The following is a 15,172-nucleotide window of genomic DNA, read 5'->3' on the forward strand; positions in this document are numbered from 1 at the left end:
TTAGAGGGTCTACATCAGAAGTTAATGGTTATCTGTAGGAGGAAGGTACTGTATGTGGTGTGTGCAATTAAACTTGGAATGTACTGAGTGTAGGGAAAGCGATCACATGTGACATGCACTGATAAAGGGAGAGAGCCATGGATTAGTGATCAAGGGGGTCGAGATRAGGTCAGGTCACGTTAAGGGAGAAAGAAAAGTTTATGGCCTGTATCACTTAGTGTCCTGCCTAGCAGTAAAGATACAATGTTTGTACAGATGTGTAGGAGGAAACTCAGCCAAGGAGGAAGGGTTAAATATCAGTGCTTGTGTGAAAAGTTCTTTGTCTAATGCAGCTGTATTGATCCTCTGGGAAGAATACATTTGGTTGAGTTTTCATAGAGTCCGTTGAGTTTTTACTCTGAAAATTAGAACCTAACAGAAGTAAAGGTGCCTGGAAGAACCTTTTGGGTGTCACGATCGTCGTATGAAGGAGACCAAGGCGCAGCGTGGTATGCGTACATTCTCTTTATTAAAAGAATGAACACCGAACAAACTAACAAAATAACAAACTAAACGTGAAGCTATACAATATAGTGCTGTCAGGCAACTACACATAGTCCAGATCCCACACCAGAAAGTGGGAATAAGGGCTGCCTAAATATGATCCCTAATCAGAGACAACGATAAACAGCTGTCTCTGATTGGGAACCATATCAGGCCAACATAGACATACAAAACCCCTAGACCTACAAAACCCCTAAACATACAAAAACCCTAGACATACAAAAAACTAGAGTACCCACCCTAGTCACACCCTGACCTAACCAAAAATGATAGAAAACAGAGATATCTAAGGTCAGGGGGTGACATTGGGCTAATCTTCCTGGGGTCCAGCAAAATGAATTAAGGCAGTTTATAAAATTTTTAAAACATTACAATACATTCAGAGATTTCACAACACACTGTGTGCCCTCAGGGGCATACTCCACCACAACCACATATCTACAGAACAAAATCCATGTGTACATGTGTGTATAGTGCATATGTTATCGTGTGTGTGTGTATGCATATGTAAGTGGCTATGTTTGTGTTTCTTCACAGTTCCGCTGTTCCATAAGGTGTATTTTTATCTGTTTTTTAAATCAAATTTTACTGCTTGCAACAGTTACTTGATGTGGAATAGAGTTCCAGGTAGTCATGGTGCTGTACACCTCCCATAGTCTGTTCTGGACTTGGGGAGTGTGAAGAGACCTCTGGTGGCATATCTTGTTTGGTATGCACTAGTTGAAACAGAGAGCTCGGTGCATTCAACATGTCAATACCTCTCATAAATACAAGTAGGGATGAAGTCAATCTCTCCTCCACTTTGAGCCAGGAGAGATTGACATGCATATTAAGAATATTAGCTCTCTGTGTACATCCAAGGGCCAGCTGTGCTGCCCTGCAATTTTCCTAAGTCCCTTTTGTAAATCTGACCACACGACTGAACAGTAGTCCAGGTGCGACAAAACTAGGGCCTGTAGGACCTGCCTTGTTCATAGTGCTGTTAAGAAGGTAGAGCAGCGCTTTATTATGGACATACTTCTCCCCATCTTAGCTACTGTTGTATCAATATGTTTTGACCACTGTTATTCCAAGCAGTTTAGTCACCTCAACTTGCTCAATTTCCACACTATTTATTACAAGTTTTAATTTGTCCCAAATACAATGCTTTTAGTTTTAGAAATATTTAGGACTAACGTATTCCTTACCACCCACTCTGAAACAAACTGCAACTCTTTGTTAAGTATTGCAGTCATTAGTAGCTAGCTGACGTATAGTGTTGGGTCATCCGCATACGTGGACACACTAGTAAAAATTAGTAAAGATTTTAAAAACTAATGGGCCTAGACAGCTGCCCTGGGGAATTCCTGATTCTACCTGGATTATGCTGGAGAGGCTTCCATTAAAGAACACTCTCTAAGGGTTGGTAACAGGCTGATTGGTCTCCTATTTGAACCAGTAAAGGGAGCTTTACCATTCTTAAATAGCGGAATTACTTTTCCTTCCCTCCAAGTCTTCGGGCACACACTTTCTAGTAGGCTTAAATTGAAAATATGGCAAATAGGAGTGGCAATATCGTCCACTATTATCCTCAGTAATTTTCCATCCAAGTTGTCAGGCCCACGGTGGCTTGTCTTGCTTGATAGACAACAATACTTTTTCACCTCTTCCACACTCACTTTACAGAATTCAAAATTACAATGCTTGTCTTTCATAATATGGTCAGATATACTTAGATGTGTAGTGTCAGTGTTTGTTGCTGGCATGTTATGCCTACATTTGCTAATCTGGCCAATATCAGTTGGTTTTGTGATGAATGAGCCATCTGATTCAATAAATGATGGAGCTGAGTTTGCTTTTTTCCCCAAAATATAATTTAAGGTGATCCAAAGCACCTATCATTCTTTATGTCATTTATCTTTGTTTCATAGTGTAGTTTCTTCTTCTTTTTATTCAGTTTAGTCACGTGATTTCTCAATTTGCGATATGTTTGCCAATCGGTTGTGCAGCCAGACTTATTTACCATACCTTTTGCTTCACCCCTCTCAACCATAACATTTTTCAATTTCTCATCAGTCCATGGGGATTTAACCGTTTTTACAGACATTTTCTTAATAGGTGCACGCTTATTTGTAACTGGAATAAGCAATTTCATAAATGTGTCAAGTGCAGTGTCTGTTCCTGATAACATACCACTGACAAACAAATAGTATTTACAGTTGAAGTCAGAAGTTTACATACACTTAGGTTGGAGTCATTAAAACTCGTTTTTCAACCACTCCACAAATGTCTATAGTTTTGGCAAGTCGGTTAGGACATCGAAATTGTGCATGACACAAGTAATTTTTCCAACAATTGTTTACAGGCAGATTATTTCAGTTATAATTCACTGTATCACTATCCCAGTTGGTCAGAAGTTAACATATACTAAGTTGACTGTGCCTTTAAACAGCTTGGAAAATTAGAAGCTTCTGATAGGCTAATTGACATAATTTGAGTCAATTGGAGGTGTACCTGTGGATGTATTTCAAGACCTGCCTTCAAACTCAGTGCCTCTTTGCTTGACATCATGGGAAAATCAAAAGAAATCAGCCATGACTTCAGAAAAAAAATTGTAGACCTCCACAAGTCTGGTTCATCCTTGGGAGCAATTTCCAAATGCCTGAAGGTACCACGTTCGACTGTACAAACAATACTATGCAAGTATAAACACCATGGGACCACGCAGCCATCATACTGCTCAGGAAGGAGATGCGTTCTGTCTTCTAGAGATGAAGGTACTTTGGTGTGAAAAGTGCAAACCAATCCCAGAACAACAGCAAAGGAAGTTGTGAAGATGCTGGAGGAAACAGGTACAAAAGTATCTATATCCACAGTAAAACGAGTCCTATATCGACATAAAGCCGCTGAAAGGCGGCTGCTGAAAGACCGCTCAGCAAGGAAGAAGCCACAGCTCCCAAACTGCCATAAAAAAGTGAGACTACAGTTTACGACTGCACATGGGGACAAAGATCGTACTTTTTGGAGAAATGCCGAAGAACACCATCCAAACCGTGAAGCATGGGGATGGCAGCATCATGTTATAGGGGTGCTTTGCTGCAGGAGGGACTGGTGCACTTCACAAAATAGATGGCATCATGAGGTAGGGAAATTATGTGGATATATTGAAGCAACATCTCATCATCAGAAGTTAAAGCTTGGTCGCAAATGGGTCTTCCAAATGGACAATAACCCCAAGCATACTTCCAAAGTTGTGGCAAAATGGCTTAAGGACAACAAAGTCAAGGTATTGGAGTGGCCATCACAAAGCCCATACAAAAATATGTGGGCATAAGTGAAAAAGCGTGTGCGAGCAAGGAGGCCTACAAACCTTCTAAGTTACACCAGCTCGGTCAGGAGGAATGGGCCAAAATTCACCAAACTTATTGTGGGAAGCTTGTGGAAGGCTACCCAAAACATTTGACCCAAGTTAAACAATTTAAAGGCAATGCTACCAAATACTAATTGAGTATATGTAAACTTCTGACCCACTGGGAATGTGATGAAAGAAATAAAAGCTGAAATGAATCCTTCTCTCTACTATTATTCTGACATTTCACATTCTTAAAATAAAGTGGTGATCCTAACTGACCTAAATCAGGGAATTTTTACTGGGATTAAATGTCAGGAATTGGAAAACTGAGTTTAAATGTATTGGCTAAGGTGTATGTTAACTTCCGACTTCAACTGTACATAAACAACATAGGATCACTATAAAACTATTATATGACCTCTTCTACATAATATTAGAACCAATTTGGTAATACTTATTTCCTAGATATGGCTACTATATTGTGATCACTATATCTGATGGATCTGGATACTGCTTTCCAGCAAATTTCTGCAGCATTAGCGAAGGTGTGATCAGTACAAGGTGATGATTTATTCCTGTGCTGTTTAACTTCTTATGGCTGCAGGGGCAGTATTGAGTAACTTGGATAAAGGTGCCCATTTCAAACGGCCTCGTACTCAATTCTTGCTCGTACAATATGCATATTATTATTACTATTGATAGAAAACACTCTCTAGTTTTCTAAAACCGTTTGAATTATATCGTTGAGTAAACAGAACTCATTTTGCAGCAAACCTCCTGACAGGAAGTGGAAAATCTGAAATCGATGCTCTGTTCTAGGGCCTGCCTATAAATGGCCTTCATATACAGTGGGGAGAACAAGTATTTGATACACTGCCGATTTTGCAGGTTTTCCTACTTACAAAGCATGTAGAGGTCTGTAATTTTTATCACAGGTACACTTCAACTGTGAGAGACGGAATCTAAAACAAAAATCCAGAAAATCACATTGTATGATTTTTAAGTAATTAATTTGCATTTTATTGCATGACATAAGTATTTGATACATCAGAAAAAGCAGAACTTAATATTTGTACAGAAACCTTTGTTTGCAATTACAGAGATCATACGTTTCCTGTAGTTCTTGACCAGGTTTGCACACACTGCAGCAGGGATTTTGGCCCACTCCTCCATACAGACCTTCTCCAGATCCTTCAGGTTTCGGGCTGTCGCGGGCAATACGGACTTTCAGCTCCCTCCAAAGATTTTCTATTGGGTTCAGGTCTGGAGACTGGCTAGGCCACTCCAGGACCTTGAGATGCTTCTTACGGAGCCACTCCTTAGTTGCCCTGGCTGTGTGTTTTGGGTCGTGTTCATGCTGGAAGACCCAGCCACGACCTATCTTCAATTGCTCTTACTGAGGGAAGGAGGTTGTTGGCCAAGATCTCACGATGCATGGCCCCATCCATCCTCCCCCAATACGGTGCAGTCGTCCTGTCCCCTTTGCAGAAAAGCATCCCCAAAGAATGATGTTTCCACCTCCAAGCTTCACGGTTAGGATGGTGTTCTTGGGGTTGTACTAATCCTTCTTCTTCCTCCAAACACCGGCGAGTGGAGTTTAGACCAAAAAGCTCTATTTTTGTTCTCATCAGACCACATGACCTTCTCCAATTCCTCCTCTGGATCATCCAGATGGTCATTGGCAAACTTCAGACGGGCCTGGACATGCGCTGGCTTGAGCAGGGGGACCTTGCGTGCGCTGCAGGATTTTAATCCATGACGCGTAGTGTGTTTACTAATGGTTTTCTTGAGACTGTGGTCCCAGCTCTCTTCAGTGCATTGACCAGGTCCTGCCGTAGTTCTGGGCTGATCCCTCACCTTCCTCATGATCATTGATGCCCCACGAGGTGAGATCTTGCATGGAGCCCCAGACCGAGGGGATTGACCTGTATCTTGAACTTCTTCCATTTTCGAATAATTGCGCCAACAGTTGTTGCCTTCTCACCAAGCTGCTTACCTATTGTCTGTAGCCCATCCCAGCCTTGTGCAGGTCTACAATTTTATCCCTGATGTCCTTACACAGCTCTCTGGTCTTGGCCATTGTGGAGAGGTTGGAGTCTGTTTGATTGAGTGGGTGGACAGGTGTCCTTTATACAGGTAACGAGTTCAAACAGGTGCAGTTAATACAAGTAATGAGTGGAGAACAGGAGGGCTTCTTAAAGAAAAAACTAACAGGTCTGTGAGAGCCGGAATTCTTACTGGTTGGTAGGTGATCAAATACTTATGTCATGCAAAAAAATGCGAATTAATTACTTAAAAATCATACAATGTGATTTTCTGGATTTTTGTTTTAAATTCCGTCTCTCACAGTTGAAGTGTACCTATGATAAAAATTACAGACCTCTACATGCTTTGTAAGTAGGAAAACCTGCAAAATCGGCAGTGTATCAAATACTTGTTCTCCCCACTGTATATCAGTATACATGCACTTCATACACCTTCCACTAGATGTCAACAGGGAGTGAGAGAAGAAATGGAGTGTATAACTTGATCTGGGGTCGAATAAAAGCTCTTGGCATGACGTGACCCCAATTTCCTGTTTCCTGGAACGCGCGAGAAGGGACCTGGTATTGCCTTCTGTAAAGCTGTTATAGACGACTAATATCTCCGGCTTTGATTTTATTTGATACATGTGACAATATCATCGTAAAGTATGTCTTTTCAATATAGTTTTATTAGATTATTGAAATTTTTTCGGGACGTTAGGCGTGTTGCTTTGTCTGCGTATGTTCAGGAAGGAGAGCTTTGCGCCGCTTTGCTAGCTTTCCGTGCTAATTGACTGGAGAAGAGGACATTCTAAATCCAAACAACAATTGTTCTGGACAAAGGACCCCTTGTACAACATTCTGATGGAAGATCATCAAAAGTAGGACCCATTTTATGATGCTATTTCATATATCTGTCGAACATGTTGTACTAGTAGTTTGCGCCCAGATTTTGGGCACTCTCTCGCTATAACTAAGCTGGATGTCGTAATGAAGTTATTTTTAGAATTCTAACACGGCTATTGCATTAAGAACTAGTGTATCTATCATTTCCTATACAACATGTATTTTTTAGTAATGTTTATGAATAGTTATAGCGAATAGCTAATATAATGCTATATTGTGTTTTCGCTGTAAAACACTTAAGAAATCGGAAATATTGTCTGTAATCACAAGATGCCTGTCTTTCATTTGCTGTACACCATGTATTTTTCAGAAATGTTTTATGATGAGTATTTAGGTATTTCACGTTGGTGTCTGTAATTACTCTGGCTGCTTCGGTGCTATTTCTGACGGTAGCTGTGACGGTAGCTGCAATGTAAAACTGATTTATAGCTCAAATATGCACATTTTTCGAACAAAACATCGATTTATTGAATAACATGTTATAAGACTGTCATCTGATGAAGTTGTTTCTTGGTTAGTTTGGTTGGTTCTTGGTTAGTTAGGTTGGTTTTGTGCATGCTACCTGTGCTGTGAAAAATGTCTGTCCTTTTTGTATTTGGTGGTGAGCTAACATAAATATACGTGGTGTTTTCGCTGTAAAACATTTTAAAAATCGGACATGTTGGCTGGATTCACAAGATGATTATCTTTCATATGCTGCATTGGACTTGTTAATGTGTGAAAGTTAAATATTTCTAAAAAATATATTTAGAATTTCGCGCCCTGCACTTGAYGTGGCTGTTGTCATATTGTGCCCGGCTTCGGGCTTGCAGCCCAAAGAAGTTTTAACTACCCTGGTAGGTTGACTGATAACCTGAACCAGGTTGCAGTCACTGCTTACAGTTTGAAGCTTTTTCTTGAGTGGGCAGCTTGATGAAAGCCAGTCAATATTTAAATCACCCAGAAAATATACGTCTCTGTTACATTTCACATGTTATCTAGATACTGACTGTTAGCTTTTGGTGGTCTATAGCAGCTTCCCACCAGAAAGGGCTTTAGGTAAGGGAAATGAACCTGTAGCCATATTACTTCAACAGTATTTAACATGAGATCCTCTCTAATCTTTACAGGAATGTGGTTCTGAATATAAACAGCAACATCTCCATCATTGGCATTTCTATCTTTTCTGTAAATGTTATAACCTTGTATTGCTACCACTGTATCATCAAATGTATTATCTAAGTGAGTTTCAGAGATAGTCAGAATATGAATGTCATCTGTTACTAGCAAATTATTGATTTCCTGACCGTTGTTTCATATATTAATGTGGGATATTTTGAGCACTTTTCTACAGAGATGCTTACTTATTTTTATTGCTTTACTGAGAAGCTTAGCAGAAGTAGATATGCTCATGTTATTTATGTTAGTGCAGGGTGAGCTGCACACAGTGAACAGTATAAATCTGGTTCATAGGCACATGATTTATGCATACAATAGTTGTAGGATCAGCAGAGGCATTCAGGACAGTTAGAGGGACATAAATTAGGTTACTTACATTGTGTCTACCATCGCCTCTGGTGTAATGTACATTTGTCAACACTGCGTCACAATGGAAGGGATTAGCTGAGCTGCGCTTGAGTCATTGATAAGCCAGTTTCTCAACGCAGCATTCAACGCAGCACTCAACGCAGGATCCACTCAAAACCCAAATGATTTGAGTGGATCCCATCCTCCTTATGAAGTGTGTTTTGTTTCCAAAAAGTATCGAAATTGTCAACAAAAGTTGCAACAATCACGTAGCCAGTTGTGAAGAGAAAGAATCCTGCTAAAGCGTTCAATGCCACGATTCAGAGAGGCCACAGGGCCAGATATGATGGGTCTTTTGTTAGTGTCTAGCAGCTCTTTAAAATCCAATTTAAACTGTTCAGAGCTGCCCTTCATAACATCATTAAAACCCACATGGACTACGATAGAATCAATTTCCATGTCCTGACATAGTACATTTGGGAGCAGTTTTGTAATATCATTTACTCAAGCTCCGGGATAGGACATTGTTTTTGCTCCAGGAACGGTCACATTTCTTACCATGGAGCTGCCCAAAATCACGGCTGGTGAGAATGACAAGGAAATCCGCCCACGCTCATGCTTCACAGGATTCGGAGAACCCTTTATGGATGGGTGAGAGGCAGGATCACTTGAGCCCATTGCTCCCGACGCCTGGTGAAGGCCTCTGACAGACGGAAAAGCCCCTCTCGATCCAGAGCAGGGACGGAAGGTTGCCGATGTTGACTTAGAAATCGTAGTAGTAGGCACTGCGGCCGCAGACACAGGCACCCTCAGCGACGAAGGTGCAGACAGATCAGGCTCCAGGACGGCGAAACTATTTGTTGTTTGTATCCACTCCGGGCTACTTGTTGGGAGTGTAGACTGCTTTATGGGAGGCCGCTGTCTTTGGCTTCCACGGCTCGTGACATGCAACCGTTGTTGATTCTCTTGCTGTGCTCCTTCGATTACGCTATCAGATGGGGGAGCTCCGGGCAACACCGGCCAGTCGGATAAGACAAATGACAAGGCGGAGATGCATCCAACAAGAACGAACGCCGTCCAGCCACCAGAGTATAAAATGTAAACATTCCACTCTGCGTTTTCCCCAGTTTCTTAAGTAGGCTGGCGACCTGCGTGATCAAGTAAGCCACCTCAAGCCTATAATCCTTGGCAAGTAAACAATTGCCGCATTGGAACTCCGAGTGATCCGGTTTGTCCCTGAAGAAAGCGTAGTAGATACAGCTCCTACAGCGCTGGAACCATTCATTTACTTCTCCAGACAAAGAGGGCTCCATTGCAAAACTCATCTGGCACCAACTTTGTTAGCTTGATGGCTAGCAGCTTAGTGTCTCAGTCAAGCAGGCTTCAACCTGTCTGTTAAGCGGGACTAGCTGTTAAAAGAAATAGGGCAAGAAATAGCGGTCCTAGCTGTTAAAAGCTAACCGCGCCACGGAATTCAGTWTTCGGTATTTGTATTTAATGATTAGCGGTTTTGTTTTAATAAAAAAAAATAACACACCGAGTGTTTTCCAGCGTACAATGTTCAGCTGCGCACTCCGATGACGTATGAATGACTGCCAGAAATGTCTTGACTGCCGTTAGGTATGCAGTGACTAACATGACAAGAGGAACTGATGATGATTCCATTAATTCCATTCCAGCCATTACAACGAGCCCGTCCTCCTATAGCTCGTCCCACCAGCCTCCTCTGGGCTGAATACCCCTCAGATAAAGTCCTCAGGGCTGTCCTCTTATAGGGCCCTGCAGAACAGAACAGTGTGTGTCTGACAGAGTGACAAGGTCACATACGGTACTTTAGTTGCGGAGATAATGGCTAATGGTCAGAATTGGTTTAATCACATGGAGATGACTGCCATTAGCAGTCCAAAACGTCTGTATGTATGCACACATGGTGGGAAAGGTGTGCTGACAATAAGAGAGAATAAACTATGTACACTAGGAGTCTAGAATGACTGTGCTGTTGCACCTCCGCCCACTAAGAAATACTGTCCAGTGTTCCAACTTGAGTGTGTGTGATCCTGTATATCCTGTCCCTTGTTTAAATGAAATGAGTACATTCATAATAACACAGACCTGTTAATTGACTCACTTTCCCTAAGTCAGAGAACAATGTTGTCAGAGAAGGACCCACAGGCGAGCTGCAGTGTAAAGCCACTCTGCAAGCATGCGTAAAATGCATTCCTCAAATGCATTGTTGGAAGAGAGAATATGCTACATGCTCTCAGTGCCCTGCCTGAATCCTTTCCTACTTTGCAGTCTTTCGAAGTGAAGGCTCAGCACTGTGTGTTGATGTGCATTAGCTCTAATGGACTCATTACCTTAAAACACTCCAAAGGGACACAGTGTCACCCACATACGCAGACGCCGGCACACATGCATACACACGCAGACTCACACAAGATGCCTCTGGCCACGTTTAATAACTCCAACAAAAACTGGCAATGGAAGCCCATAAGCTTTTTAAGTCATTTCGCCACACACGAGTGTGAATTCGAATCATTAGTCAGTGAGAAGACGGCTTTATGTGATGTACAAATGGATTCTCCCTCTCCTCTCTAAATCCTCTCATGTGCCTCCAAGCTCCCCCACGCGCCTGTTTCCAAGTTACCCACCAACAGCCACTGCCAATCGGCCTTAATTGCCTCACATTTAAAGGGAGAGCTGAGAGACACAGAGCTAGCTAGCCGCCCTCGCGTCTCTTACACTGAGCTGACTCTGCTACCATGGAAGAGAAAACACTCCACCTGGATATCAGAGAATGAGAGAGAAACAGAGAGCACGCCATGTACCCAACCCAGAGTGAAACTTCACTCCTCCCAACAAAAGAGGCAGGCATCCCTCAATGACATGAAACCAGTGTATTGTTTGGCTTCATAACTGTATCGAACAAAGCCATACAAGTTACGCCTCTGTCTGTGTCCTCCTGCAGGACTATGAAAAGGACAATGTAAGGATGTAAATACAAACTTTGAAACGCCTTGCTAAGGTCCACAAAAACAAGTCCATACAGAGCAAAAAGAGAGAAAGAAAGAGGGAACTCCTAGTGATTAAGACCAGCGATCTCTACTCACCCTTGTTGAGCCTGTAAAGGAGGGGAGGTCTCCTGTTTCTCCGTGCAGTCAATTACTCCCCTGTTGCTTCTTGTGCACTCTTCCTTTGTTGCAGCTTAACACAAACGCATCCTCATCCCAATGAATTGATCTAAATCAACAGCTCACGAGGGAGAGAGGAGGGAAGGAAACGCAGAAGAAGAAAAGAGCACTCTCCCCAAGTCCTCTGCACTGTATCCAAGCGGTTCGAGCTCAGCGAGAGTGTGAGTGAGAGAGTGAAGGAGAGAGCTAGAGAGTTGAAGCGAGTGAGGGAGTGAGAGAGAGACAGAATGAGAGAGCCAGAGAGTTGAAGCGAGTGAGGGAGTGAGAGAGAGAGAGAAGGAGAGAGCCAGAGAGTTGAAGCGAGTGAGGGAGTGAGAGGGAGGGAGAGGAGGGTAGCTAGTGTGTACACACTAGTGTGTACACACTACACACTAGTGTGCACTAGAGTGTGTGTGTTTCCTTGTGTTTGTGTGTGTGTTTCAGCGTGTGTTTCTGTGTGTTTCAGTGTGTGCTATGGGTGCATTCCTCATATGTTGTCTGAAGCAGAAGCCACAGGATCAGCTGCTGTTACACGAACAAGGGATTCTCTGCTCTCCGGGGGAAAGACTTCTGCTCAGTAACTTTGCTGAAGATCTCTTTGTGTGAATATGACCTTCTCCTTCCCTTTCTCCTTAACATCTCTCTCTCTCTCTCTCTCTCTCTCTACTCCTCCTTCTCCTCCATCCTCCCTCAGTTAATTTGCATCCCAGAGAGTTATAATCTAATCTCCGCCCCTATCACCACCCTCACTGTCTGTCCAGGGGTCAATGCATGATCATGGAGATGGAAATGTAGTATTTAAATGTATTTATTAGGATCTGAGAATTGAATCATGCAAACGTGCTATCACACGCGTGTATGTACATGCGCACACAGACACACACGCATGCACACACGTGTACACAAGCACACATAAAACACAAAAGAAAGTGATGGATCTCTGCAGTCCTCAACTTGAAAGGACCTTGCTGTGTGAGTAACTAGGCAAAGGACAGGGTCAGTGTAAATAGCACTCTGTCATTTCTCCTACAGGTCTGTGATTCATGATGTGACGCATGTGCCCTGTAACAGTATAGGGGCGTTAAGRGCTTCTCTCCCCAGGAGAGTTACTACTGTCCAGGCTGTATCACATCCGCCCGTTTGGCCCAGCGTCGTCCGGGTTTGGCTGGGGTAGGCCGTCATTGTAAATTAGAATTTGTTCTTAACTGACTTGCCTAGTTAAAGTTAAATAAAATACAAAATAAAATACTGTAAAGCTCAGCACCATGTTACAGAATGCACAGAAAGCCCCCTGCCAATCATATTAGTGGAAGGTGCTTTAGATGGCACCCAACAGTCATGCTTGTAAATATACAGTATGTTGATTAACTGTCATAATTCCCCTTTTGCCACACACACAGCACCCGAAGATGAAGTGAAAGGGGACCTTTTCAAATGGAAAAAAGGAAAGATGGGAACATATGGCGTTGCTGTCGACTTGATGTGTGCATAACGGTTTGGTGTGTGGGCGGCATCGGCACGCTGACTGAGAGATGAAACGCTCCCATGGAGCCAGCGAGGATCATGGATATTGTCCTGTCTTGGCTGCTGTTGACGCTCCAGCAGACCTGAAAATGTGCATCAGAGGTTTACAAATAAGTAATAAGTGTCAGTCAGAGACAGGTGAGAGGCAAGACCAGACCAGAATTGCCTATAGGGAGCCCTGTAGCTGACTCAGGGAATGGATGCTACTGTATTGTGCAGTATGCTGTCCAGCCAACAGGAAATACTGGAGGGGAAATACTGGGGATGTTTTGAGCAAAAGTTATAGTATATTGTTGCTGGTGTATTGTTACTCAGCCATGAGAGAGAAAGTATTTCTCATCGGTCATAACCGGTCTTTTTTCATTGCTGGGAAGTATTTGTGCCGCCTAAGAGTGAGACACAACTACACAGTCTGAACCCTCCAGCAACAAAGAGTGCAGTAACACAGTCTGGTGCTACGTGATACATTTCTGTGAAAAAGTATTTGCCTCCTTTTTAATTTTCTCTACTTTTGCATATTTTTAATAAGGACTGTACTGTATTGTACCCCACACTGTATTGTCCCTCTAATCACACTGACATCAATGCAAATGTAATCGAAAATCTTATCAAACACTTCATGAGAGCCCATGAGCTCATGTTGCGCAACATTTCTATAGGCTATGCAATTGCGTGAGAAAACAGAGTGATGGCTTCTATTAAAAAGAGGAGGTTCCCATCAGCTTTCTATAGGTGAGGCCTACTACATTTATTTCTCATCTTTCCTAATATTAAGCACTTCTCTTTAAAATAGGAATATAGCCTACCTCGCTGGCATGAAAATGAACCACGGAAAAGCGTCGTCCCTTCGCTATTTAAGTGCATAGATTACATATATGATTATTTTTTTCTGCCCCTGTTTCGAGACAGGTGCATGATAATGGTCCATTCTAATTCAAAACAAATGTCACACATCTATTATTTAGTATATGTAAAGACAAGATTAAATCAAGAATAGTGTGATACGTGACAATATTAGCCCATCACTTGTGAATGATATATTATCACTTGTGAATGATGCTCAGCGTAAGGCAAGAAACAATGCCTTTTTTTGCTACTTTTAGTAGTTGCACACCTCATGCAGCCTGACCAATAGGCCTATGTGTTTTGATAAGCTTTGGATCACAACAAGCCCAGCTAAACAGGCATGCTTTTTTTTGGGTGACTTTTTCAAATCATAGTTGCACACCTTATAGCCTACTGCCATGTGCGCATTGCTGTGCTTACAATGTGAAGAAATAGCCTTATACTTTCTCAACATTTTAAGCTAAACGTTTTCATCTGTTGCGTCAAGCTCATTGCTTAAAATGTTTTTTTTTTTTTATGCTAGTGGTTGTATTTATTTGTGATCTATCGCATCCCACAACTGTCCCAGACTATGTTTAGAATATTATTTCTCGCACAGAATAGAATAGGTACGTTTTTGTACTATGTGGGATAGTAGATATAGTGCTTTTGCTGTTTGTTACGCCTACTCATCTTGTTGGCTGATGAAAAGTAAATGTGGACAGTTCTTCCAATATCTTCAATATGCGCCTCAGAATTGGATAAGGACACGTGCAGTTGCGTCCCGGATGTGGTGGTCTTCACTTGTAGCCTGTGAGAAAGACCCAATCATGTGACCGAGAGCCATGTGATTGAGAGGCGCTTTGGCATGCAGCCGGGAGAAGGGATAATATAAAATAATGCCATGGAATTCTAAGCAAATCTTGTCTGCTAAATGAASTAGTGTAGCCCACAGCCATATGGCATAGCAAGATCAGGGCCTAACATAAGGACAACTTATGGGAATATAGACTACATTTTCTTCCTATCATGTGTCATTAGACCTGTCTAAAATCTATAATGATTTATTGTGATGGTGTAGGCTATATTACATGGATTTATTAGACTTTTTAAAATGTAGATGTTCCAAAGGTCTGCATCAGTGGCTTGTAGGCTATGCGTGGAAGCCAGGAGATGCTAAACGTGTTTATCACAATTACCATGAGACCGGCAGTTATTTGCTTGACAATCACCGATTGATAAAATTTCATGACCACCACAGCCCTATCTTCAATCAAAACCTAATATTAGATAAAGAGAACCTGAGTGAACAAATAACACAACAATGACATACTTATTTATTT

At 42.1% G+C, this 15,172-nt stretch overlaps 1 protein-coding gene across 1 annotated transcript in view; it reads right to left on the bottom strand.

The window, feature by feature from the left end:
• shisal1b (shisa like 1b) overlaps window positions 1-12,046 on the bottom strand; it is a 65,952-nt gene extending 53,906 nt beyond the window's left edge. The window contains exon 1 of the mRNA XM_023985167.2: window positions 11,421-12,046. The gene's annotated coding sequence lies outside the window, so the exon portion shown is untranslated. The remainder of the gene's footprint in view (window positions 1-11,420) is intronic.
• Between the last annotated feature and the right edge of the window lie 3,126 nt (window positions 12,047-15,172).

Source organism: Salvelinus sp. IW2-2015, linkage group LG4q.1:29 (genome assembly GCF_002910315.2).
Source record: "Salvelinus sp. IW2-2015 linkage group LG4q.1:29, ASM291031v2, whole genome shotgun sequence".
Lineage (NCBI taxonomy): Eukaryota > Metazoa > Chordata > Actinopteri > Salmoniformes > Salmonidae > Salvelinus > Salvelinus sp. IW2-2015.